The sequence below is a fragment of the Chinchilla lanigera genome, unplaced genomic scaffold (genome assembly GCF_000276665.1).
Source record: "Chinchilla lanigera isolate Chin_1 unplaced genomic scaffold, ChiLan1.0 scaffold00055, whole genome shotgun sequence".
Taxonomy (NCBI): Eukaryota; Metazoa; Chordata; class Mammalia; order Rodentia; family Chinchillidae; genus Chinchilla; species Chinchilla lanigera.
This window is the reverse complement of record NW_004955456.1, coordinates 9436477-9448284: the sequence shown is the minus strand read 5'-3', so window position 1 is coordinate 9448284 and position 11808 is coordinate 9436477. Positions and strand designations below refer to the sequence as shown.

Genomic DNA, 11808 nt, shown 5'->3' with positions numbered 1-11808 from the left:
TCTGAGATAAAAATCATCTATATAGGCATAGGGATGTGTATGTATCTTACACACATCACCGAGTCTTCCTTTATACTAATGTTTACTGTTTAAAAGGCAACCTAGTGCCAAAGGAAGTGGTTTGTGCCTGCCACCATAGGTATATTCATTTCTTATCTAATGATGATCTTTTACATCTGGGCATCTCAAACTGATGAGATGAAATTCAGCAGACTCTCATCTGGACAGCACTGGAGTAAAATGAAAGGGTACCCCATCTTTTTGTCCCCCTAGTGGTGTTTTCAGTAGCAAGGTGGATTTGTCCCCAAGTTATGTGATGTCTGATGTCACTTGGTTCCCTTCACTTGAATGTTCTATAGAGTATTGTGTAGAGGGGTCGCATCAGTTAGTATCATGTAGGTTATACTTTTGGTTGTAACAACTCAAAGAAACAGCTGATAACCACCCCTAGAGACCCAGAAGGACACAAGTTCCATCACCTTCTGCTGCAGCCATATCAATACCAGACCCAAGAGTCCCATGGTGGGGAAAGGATATGGGAAAGAACACACCAGATCTTAAGTGCTTCCATCCTCAAAACAAACCACATCACTTCTACTTGGGTTTCACTAGACAAGCTTTGTAGCTCTAACTCCCAGGCACTAGGAAGGGTATTCCTCTTGTGTTGGAAGGAGAGGAGTTCAAAAACACTGATGGACAGTCGCAATTATCTGTGCACCAGATGTTTGTTGGTTTTGGTTGTCTAGCATGCATGCTTCCCAGGGATATGACCCCAGGTAGGCCCACTGGACCCTCCCTCAATGGTGTCCAATCTATGAATGCTTGAGCTGAACAATCCCAAACAGAGTTTATTTAGACTGTAACAACAATAAACTAACCAGATCTGAAGACTGATGTCTCTGGAGACTTCTGTTTCGGAGTGCAAATACAGAAGAATATTTTAAAAAGGGCTCATCCTCTGTAGCAGCCTCACTTTCAGAAGCTCAGTTATTTTCTGTTATCCTTTCCCCGTGAGACTACCTTTCTTTTCAGTCTTTTTCCTTAGCCAATTTCTTTAGCTTTTTATGCATCTTAAGGGTTACTAATACCCTCCCAGTAGAGCCCGTTTCTGCTTGGTAAGAGTCAGCTTTGGTTGTTTGCCCCAAACAATTTATCAAACAGAAAACAAAAGCTAAAATAAACAGACAAACAAATGGATCAATTCACTAGGATTTTCTAGGTGCTATGAGATAACACAGACAGGCCTAAAGATGCAGAAGAATACCAAGCACAAAGCCAGGGACGCTGGGTATCCTGTCTTGCTGCATGAACTTGAACAAGCCCCAAAACTTCTCTGAAAAAATGAGGGTCTGGGACAACTTGATCTTCAAAGTCCTTTCTGGTTCAAGTGGACTCTGTGTCACTTGGGGACTCTTGAAACAACCAACCCTGAATTTGGGTATCAAGTTGAGACCAAAACAAGGCCCCACGCTTTGATAAATTGCTTGTCAACTGGCCATATTTCTCTGGAATATCATTAGCCTAAGGAGATCACAGACTGCTTGCATTGTACATTTCACATGCTCGGAGATCCTGGCACCTGTCTGAGAGTGTCCAATCCCCTGGGAAAGGGTCTCAGAGGCAAGAGTGATCAGTATAAGGGATGACTCTCACAACTTATCTGATTCCTATTTATTGTGCAGTCTGCCCCTTAGTTTTCCAGGATTCACTGGGGTCCTTTATTTATGTCAGCTTAGTACCCAAGAGGCAGAGGAACTTGACATTTCTGGAACATTGTGATCTATTCATATCAATGAAAGTAATGATTACAAAACGAAGCTTTCCATCTCTGATTAGAAGAACACCAGGAGCTGGACAGAGAGAACCCTAACTATTTCTCAGCAGGTGGGTGCGTGGATGAGAAATGGGATGACTTTCCCTGTGAATAAGTTCCACCTCTGATTAAAATTCTGCCTAGAATGAAAGATGGAGCACTGAGATACGAATGACTCACCAAATCAGAAGGGCTTCTCTGTGTGCGTTACTCTTCCTGCCTTTAGCTTGCTATATTTACAAAGAGGGGGGCTGTTAAAGGGTAGCCTGTCCTGGTGAGGTATGGATAAAGTCCAGGCAACATATAAGTGTCTTTCACATAGAGGAAGAGGCTTCACCAAATCCCTGAACATGGAGGTCAGGAGAACTTCAGGGGTTTTAGTTCTACAGGCTGTGGCCAGAGGGCAGCTCTGATTGTGGATTTTAACAAAAAGATAATGAAGTGGAAGGGGCTCAGTCCTAAGATCTTAGCTTCTCTGCCCTGTGCTGAACAGAAGAGGCCTGTCATTTAATGTGTATATGCATGTATGTCTGTTTTCCTTGTAAAGTGAGGAAAGAAAGGCCTAAGTGTTCAGCTAAGCAGAAGACAGATCTGGTTGCCTAGAGATTTCAGAAGATCCTAACAAGCCGAATCTTCGTGTAGCATCTGGGAATTCTGCTGGACCAAAGTCCTGCTCCAGTTCCCTCAGCAAATGCTCCTGTTAGTGGTCTCAGTTGAGAACAGCAGACATAGTGAATGCCCAGTCAAACCAAATGGCTTGGCAATTGGAGGATGTACTTGCCACTACTCCTTTGCTTTTCAAGTGCTTCAAATGCGGTTTTCCCGATTAACACAGTTGTAACTCCTGTGCTCATCTTAATTTAAAAACAGAGAGATGACTACCCTTGCAAAATTGGTTCATGTTTGTCTTTCATAGTAAAAATGTGGCTTGAAAGTTTTCTGTCTTTAATGCAAGGTGGGGAATTTTTAAAACACTCTAGATCTCCTAGTTCTGACTATTTCTTAACTAACGCTCACCCAACTATTAACTACATTCCTCATCCAACTATTAACTACTCACCCAACATATTAGCTACATTCCTGCTGAGCTTAGCAGTAGGGAGAAAACACAAGAATCTGGCAAAACCCTGAGAAACAACATGTCCCGCTCAGGAGGTGGGGATCTTAGGGGTAGGATTATCCTCTGGATTCTGAGGATGGGCACCCAGTGATTGTGTTATGTCCTTACCTGTAAATCTGGAAGCTCTGAATTTGGTATTTGGTATTCAGTTCTAGGACATGAGCTTGTAAAAGCAAACCACACATGAGAGTCTTAGATTTATCAGTTTCAGCACTGATAGATTGGATGAGCTCAACCAAAGCTGGAACGGAGCCAGAATTTCTCAGAATGAAGGCTTGAGGTGCTGAGCTGGTGGCGATCCAGCACCCACAAAGATGAGGGGCAGAGGCTGGGGTCTGGAGGAGGCTAGGGAGCACACACATTGGTAGGGCATGAACTTCAAGTTTTTATCAACTTAAATGGGAAAAGAACATTGCCATTCAAGACTGATGGTGAGATCGAAGGTGCACATTGACCCAGGGCTCCCTCCTCATGTTTTCTTGGTGCAGAGAACTTTCCACCAAGTAAAGGAAGGGCGAGAGGTCAGATGGATAGAGAAATGGAGGGCTTTCCGGGTCATGGTACAGACTTTGGTCTCTGTCTGTCCCAAATTCCAGCATTAAGTCACTTCGCTGTACATCAAGGGAGCGCTCTGCACCTTGCTAGACAAGGCCCTACACCTTCTTAATATGCACTGAGGCAGTGTCTGCAGACCAGTCCAGTGAGGGATGAGTGCAAGGATCAGAGGGCCAGCAAGCCTAGGGAACATGTTTTAGCCCAAGGGGTAAACAGTGGCTGCTGTAGGCACTAATTATGGAATTTAGGCTAGTCTTTCTTACAAGAGAGGTGGAAGAGAAATGACAAAATCTCTCCATCCCTGCAGTACTGTATGCATAATGTTTCAGTGCCACCGGCCATTGGTTTGGTATCACAGCCTGTAAAAGGGCTGAGCCAAGAATCACTGTCCCTGGTTGGTGTGTGACAGAAATTACACGGTGAGGTTAGGTGACTGGCCAAGGTAAGCTAATAAGGGGCAGCACTGGAATTTAATTGCCACACCATTTCTCCAAAAATCAAGCTCATAAAACACCCCTAACTCTTACCAAAGGATGTATATTCCACAACTAGAGTACAGTGGAGACAGACCACTGGCACATGACCATTTCTTCCCATGGTTTAAGGCAGAATCATACAAGGATTAAGGTCTTTGCTGCCCTACATCTCTGTGGGACAATTTTCAAACAGGCCCAAGTTGTTTCCTCTTGCAAGCTTCACTCTATTGTGAGCCTAGCTCTCACCATCTTATGGGTTCAAGCTCCTCAGCACAATGAGGAACTGAGCAGGGATCAACTCTAAGCCACAATTGTACCAGTTCCTTAGAAACGAGAACTAAGCAAGGCCACCTCAATGGCCCTTACCTTGGAAGAGAAGTGAGCCAATTAGGCTTTTGAGTGTCCTTTTTCTTACTTCTTCCTCTCAACATAATCATGTAAAGCTCTGAAACCAAATGTCTAGGAAGAGGGACACCACCTGGCAAATATCACCCAATTACAAAGAAATGATAGCTAAGAAAAACCAATCTGACCAGGAGCTAAGACAGGCTCCTGAGGACAAGAAACCACCTTTTGAAACCAGGCTGGGAATTCCCAGTAACAGAAACTTTTGGACTCATCTTCCCCAAACCTGGAAATCAAGGATGCCACTGTTGCTGCAAACCTGCAGCCACACATATCTAGCAGCTACAAATATGACCCAAATCCTAAAATGTCTGGGGAATCCATCTGACCATAAGGCATTAGCATTTTTCCTCCTTGGTTTGTCCTTCCAGTCTTACCCCAGCCCAGCAGATCTGAAGATGGCAAATTTCCTTGGAAATCAATGCTAAGGCAAGTTCTGGTTTCCATTGCTTTTTGTTTAGGATCTGAGATTTGAGCCAAGAACTATATGCATTCATCACCAGCTTCACCAAGAAGACATACTCTATACACACACATGTGTGATGCCTGCGTGAATTATTTTCATGAAGACCTGAGAAAACAGCATCTTTTGCCACCTGTATCCAGCTGAAGAATGTTGAAGGCTTGTGAGGCAGGTAGCTGATGACATTGTTTCCTTTGAAGTGATGTGCCCTTCATATTGAGTTTACCCAGGAATGAAAACAAGAAATATGAGGTGTGATCAAAAAATCTGAAAAATGTCTAAATTTAAAATATTATTACAGTAAAAGACACACTGCCATTCATTCCCTCTCAGACTACTCCCCTCAGTTCAAAAGACTCATCCCATCATTCTTGCCACTTTCTGAAGCACTTCTGGAAGACCTCTTTTGTGAGTTTCTTTAATTGCACTGTTGTGGCTGCCTTGATGTTCCGGATCAATTGAAAACTTTTACCTTTGTGGTCATTCTGACTTTGGGGAAGAGCTAGATATTGCAGGGTGACAGATCCAGTGAATAAGGTGGGTGAGGATACCCTGTAATGTTTTTATTTGACAGAAATAGCCACAAAGGTTTTGAATCAATTTAGGCAGCTACAAGAGTCCAACTAAAGACTCATGAAACTGGACCTCCAGAACTGCTTCAGAAAGTGACAAGAATTATGGGATAAGTATATTTGAAGTAAGGAGGAGCATTTTAAGGGGGACAAATGCCAGTGTGTCTTTTACTGTAAGAAACTTTAAAAACATTTAAACATTCACTGTATCTTTTGATCCACTCCTTGTATGTTAGGATCTTTGGGCCTCAAGTTCCCTCATCTGTAAAAAGGGATCAATAAGGCAGCCCTTGAAGAGTTTCTGACAGTCACAGTGTAAATGACACTGTAAAGTGGAACTTTGAAAGTTAGGGTTTTTTTTTCCTTTAGAGATGAGTGGTTTCTCGAAAATTCCTCAGGCTTAGGGCACAAGTAGCTACCTCACCTCTCCTCAACCCAGATGAATGGTGGAGAGAACGAGCAGATGCCGGCTCTAGGGGGCAGAAGCCCAGTTTCCCTTCCACGAGAAAAGGGACAAAGAGCTAATGCTGGCTGAAAATGATAAAGCAAGCGGGGAGAGCTGTAGTCTCTCTCTGTGCTCCCCTTCCTCCCTGTTCCTATAAAGGACCCCTGCCAGCTGTACATGATGAGATGGTTATTTGAGGCATGTGGGCCGCTGCATCTCCTTGGCGTAAGCTTTGAATAAATCCTTTTCCCCTTCTACTAAAATACACGGCCTCCTGTGATTTGGTCAGCAGCAAGCGAACAAACCTGAACACATGAGCCTAAGGTAACAAAGAGGATGCTGCATATAGACTATTTTCTACCAGAAGACCTGAGGTATGCCAAAGATTTTATTTGCTCTTGTGTACAAACACCAGAATGGGAAAAGAGGACGGACAATTGCCTCTAGGTCTGAAATTCTTTAATGAAATGTGGGAGACAAAGCTACCCCCACTTTCTCAGGCAGAAAATCATCTCCCCTGGAAAAACAGGGTCAACCTCAACCAGCCTAGACTAAGGACATTGGCTGGGCTACTAGGCAAGAGTCATTCATGGCATCTAGTAGGAATTTTATGATTAAGTCCTCCTACTTTTGTGAGTTATCACCAGACCTCCTCATTTGGAATCTCAGTTTTCCCAGTTCTCCCACTATTTTGTGCCATTATGTAACATTTCTGGATTGATCTTCTCTATGAAACTCTGGAGAGCACTGAATACGTATTTTTTATCTTGCATCTTTTCTCTGCTCCATAATGGTGTCTGCTTTTTGAATGAAATACACTGAAAGCCCTCAATTCATCATCCACTTCAAGCCAATTCTGTACATAAGCAATGAGGGTTATCTTTGCCATCACCACCAAATCCCTGCAGCCTGCGGGTCTGCATAACAGACACCTTGTCTGCAGACCAACCCCCCCAATTCATCTTCTTTAAATCTCTACCCTTTATTCAAATTTCCCACTCAAAATGTTTGAAAGGCTTTGCACTGCCTACAGGATAAGCCTTGCATGCAAGATTCTCCACAAGCTGGCTCCAATTCAGCTATTGAAACTGCCTGAACCCACACACTTCCAAACCTATGAAGCGGATTGACTCATTCATTCATTTCATACATTCATCAAACAAGGGTTCAGAGTCTACCGTGTACCAGTCACTGTACTGGGTGGTAAGGATCGCTCCCTAAGAAGACCTTGGCCCTGATCTCAATGCAGTTACTGCAGTGGATGCCACTGACAATAAAAGGGTTAACCCCAAGACTTACTCTACTCTGAGTAGGGAATCAAACCTTTTGATGAAAGGCCCATTCATTCTTCCCAAACAGTCCCTGACCCCACTTCTCTAAAACATATACACAGGCCTCCTTATCATCTCCTTATCAAAGCTAAAGGCTTTCTATGGGCCAGAGGTATGTCTTATCAGAACTGCAATTGCAAATATATAATTTTAAACTCGATACAGGTGCTCCCAGAAGATCTACGAGATACTACACCCTCTGTATTATTTAGATTATCACATTTGCTGCCTACACCCTTTTAGTATATCCTCAAACCCTCATAAAACCCCAGTCTCTCACTTTGACTGCACGATTCTGCTCTTGGACACCCTTCCACAGTCTCCCTTGGCATCCTATCTCGATCTAAGTAAACTCTTAGTTTTTCTACATTCTTTGTCTATTGATGAAATTCTTTTGTCCTCCCATGTCACCAGTCTTCTGTATATAATCTCGAACTGCAGTTAACTTCCGTGCGGTGAGAGGAAGTAAAGGAAATTTTACAGAGTGATAAAACTATAACACAGCCATGCAGAAGAGCTACAGAATGTAGAATGCAGCTTTCAGAATGCAGGAAAGCCAGTCCCCAAGGCAGCCTGCAGAAGAGGGACCAGAAGAATATTGGTTTTCTAAGAAGACACTGTGGGGTGGGGCAAACGGGATCTGAGAGAGAAAGAAAAGGATATATTAAAAACAACCATGACGTCCTACAAGGATGTTAAAAGAAAATGACCTAAATTTGTAAGTGGTTCAGGAAGACCTAGTTGAAACTCAATTTAAAGCACTTAGGTATGAAGTGGTCTGTATTATCTATGTCAGCATTTCCAGTTTTTCTTCCTGGATCCAAGAGGCATGAAGCAGATTGCAACAAGGAAAAAAAAAGCGTTCTGTGTTCAAAAAGACTTTGCAACATAAATAAGCTCTCCTTCATCATGGGAAGGTACAATGTTCATAACTATGAGAAAGGTTCTGTGAAGTCTGTAATAAAACAAGCTGTTTAAAGGGCCCCAAATTTACTTATCCAAAGAATATCACATCACAATATACTTCCTATAGAGCTGAAACCAAGGAAGATTCATTTAACATCTTTCACAGACGTTAAATCTATAAAATGGGCATAAAATATGCTTTATCTATGGGGGGGGTCGCACTGAGCATGAATGCCTGATACATTATCACCAAAGAGGATCCAAGGAAATTGCAGAAGTCAAACACGAAACCTCACCCTCACCTAACCCACAGAGTTAAGCTGCAGGTTCACTGACTCCCCTTGCGGGAAAGGAATTTTCAGGACTGGTTAGCAGCAGGCATGAGAAGGATTTATTGAGCAGAAACTTAAAAATACACATTTAAGAGCGGTGTTCAGAGAGAGGAGATGCGGGTATATTGGATGTGGGTATATTTATGGGCTCTTGGCAGTGTCTTCAGGATGGGTGGTCTAGGGTGTGTATTCCCACTCTCTGGCAGGTTACCCACTGTCTGGTGGGCTACGTAAGAATGCAACTATTTCCATGTGTTTGAAGTTATGTTGCCCACTAATACTGCCGCTGCCATGAGGGTGGAGGCCTGTGAGAGGAAGTACAATCTACAGGTGAAAGTGCAGGCCCAGACCCCCATATACAGGCTTATTATGTCTTTAAAATCCTTTGCATTTTCTCTTTTTTTTTCTTTTCGTTTCCTGGTTTGAGTAACTTCTGTGTCCCTAAGTTGCAGTTTTTCTTAAAAATATAATTTTAAAATCTCGATTGCCTTGCCTCCTTTCTACCTATCTTTTATTTCTTTTGTCTTACCTCAACATACGATATCTACTTTGAATTGTTTCATTTTTATCATGAGTGGATCAGCTGTACCAATTATAGGAGCATGGCAAGTTGTACACATTTGTTCCTATTTTGCATGTAGCACAACACCACACCACCCCTCTGAAAGGATTCTTCCTCACTCATCATTCAAACTTCTGCATGAAAGGATTCCTTGAATACTGCAATTATAAAAATGGGAAAACCTCTATCATCAGGGACTCAGAGAACAACAAAGGCTGGTGAAGTTGTGGGGAAAAGGGAAAAACTAACCCTTCCACATTGTTGATGGGAATGTAAAATAGTACAACCACAATGGAAATCAGTATGGGGATTCCTCAAAAAATTAAAAATAGAAATTCCATTTGATCCAGCTATACACTTCTGGTATAACTTTCTGAAAGAGTTGAAGACATCATATTATGGTGATCTGTGCATATCTATGTTTATAGTGGTGCAATTCATACTAGCTACATTATGGAAGTGGCCTATATGGCCATAAGCAGATGGATGGATAAAGAAAATGTGACATTATATACAATAGCATACTACTCTGCCATAAAGGAGGATAGGTTTGATTCATTTGTAGGAAAACAGATGGATCTTGAGACCATAATGCGAAGTGAAATAAGTCAGACACAGAAGGTGAACTATGACAGAAGTTCTCTTATATGAGAAACCCAAAACATAAATAATCTAAAGAGCAAGATAAAAGATAGATGACTGGACACAGTGCAGTCAACCTTGTGGAGAAGGGATGGGGATTTGGGAAAAAGGAGGACAGGGGGAAGGGGAAGTAACAATGATCAAAACGCAACCTGTACCACTTCCCTAAAATGTAACTATTATGTCTCACAAACATACCAATAGAAACAAGAAAAATCCATTACATAATTCACACATTATCAGGAATGGACTGACTTGTTTAAGTGAGGTATTATAAACTGCAGACTATCTCAATGCCCTTCAGTGATTGAAAAACAAGCTTATATGATGCATAGCCTTGAAAACATCTCTGGATTAAAACTGTAGCATTTAGAGTTGGGGGAATCTTAATCTGCAGGTTACTTGAAGGTGAGGAAGATCGCTCTTTTCTGTCTGGCCTGGGACACATCATCTGTCCTTGGCATTGAGAACTGTTCTTCACTTTGCACCCCTAGAAAACTTCCACACATGGTGAAGGCACAACCCGGGCATGATTTCCTTCCACACCTGTCCTTGAGCCCCCAGGTTGAGTCAAGTGACACCCCTTCCCTCCATGGCCTCTTGGGCACCTTTACACCAGGCAACAACAAATGCATTCTCACCAGGGAGCTGTGGATGCAGCTGTTGGCCAAACAGATGTGGTCCTCCCTGCAGGGAGCTTACCGTCTGATGGGGCAGCAGATATCCAAACGCAAACACTGAGAAAAGTCTCATTACAAAAGTGTTATGATGGAATAGAGACGCCATAATCAAGAGTGGAATGGATTCTGTTTTAATTATTTACTGTGCTGTCTTCTTGGCAGGCTGTGAAGTATTTGAGTGCAGTTTCTGATTCACATTTGCATAATTTAGCACGGAACTGTGACTGTATATATTGAGCATACATTATCTGCCTCTTGAATGAATTCAACTTGACATCAGACTAAGACCCACAGGTCTTGCTTATAGTGGCAACTAATTAGTGGCAGTGTACAGGTAAAAATCTACATTTTATACATACACATACATATATGTCTATGTCTCTGTGTGTGTGTGTGCATAGTCTACACACTCAAACTACTTTTTTGTGGTGCTGGGGATGACACTTAGGGCCTCACACACGCTAGGCAAGCACTTTACCATGGAGCTACAGTCCCAGCCCTCAAGCCACTTTACTGTAAAATTTCTAGGCCTAGAAAATGGCCAGTGGCCTCACAGAAGACTTTATTACAGTGTGCAGAAAAGACAGTGTCTACACTTGTCTGTTCTCCTTGATAGAAAAAGCCTACAGCCAACCTCAGAACAATTACTTCTGTGTTCTGTAGATCCTTGGTTTTATTTGGCTATTCATTTCTTTCAGGCCCTGTGAAAATGCAAACATAATCAATGTTTTCCAATTAGAGCTGGCTCCAAGGAAGAATGCATTTTATTTGGGAAACTGTGGTTCCCCCACGTACTTGTGATTAAAGGGGGAAGAAAACATTTGCAATTCACCCAATTAACCTCGATGGTATGTTATTCAAGCAAGGTCCAGAAGGAAGTCTCACTCTACTACCCCAAATCCTTCATTAAACCAATTCCATCTGCAGCTGATACTTCCCTGCCTTCCTGCTAGGTTCTTATGAATACCTAATTTAAATAAAGTGCAAGCTCATTGTTCTTTCTGAATGCCAAGAACACGTAGAGTGATGACCTGGATCAGAGATAATATTCTCAAATAATTTTCAGAATCTATTACAAATTAGAAAGTGCACACAGAGGTGCCCGCATCCTCCCTCAGACAGCTAGATAGAGATGCACATGTGTTTTAGAGTGTCACAGAAAACTGCACTGCCTCCTCCCCTAAACCTCATGGCCATTTGATTTTTGAAAAGTCACCAGTGTTAGCACTGCCTCTTGTTGGCTCAGGCCAGGAGCCTGTAGCTTTCTGAAGTACTGGTTGAACCCACCCCCTCTCCACTGCAGATGTGCTTTTCCAGATATAAAATATATTTTCTTGGTCAGAGGTATGGCATTAAATAGTTTACTATAATATATACAAAAGAATGTATATATATATATATATTACTATATATGTGATACTATATATGTATATATAGTAAATCAATCATAGCTAAACTGTTTAAATCCATTACTATCTTAACAACCAGAACCTTTGAACTTATCCA

The 11808-nt window shown here is 42.1% G+C and overlaps 1 protein-coding gene across 7 annotated transcripts in view; it reads right to left on the bottom strand.

Annotated features, from left to right (window-relative positions):
• The window catches only part of Caln1 (calneuron 1), a 467543-nt gene that overhangs the window by 99175 nt on the left and 356560 nt on the right, over window positions 1–11808 (bottom strand). The window lies entirely within an intron of this gene.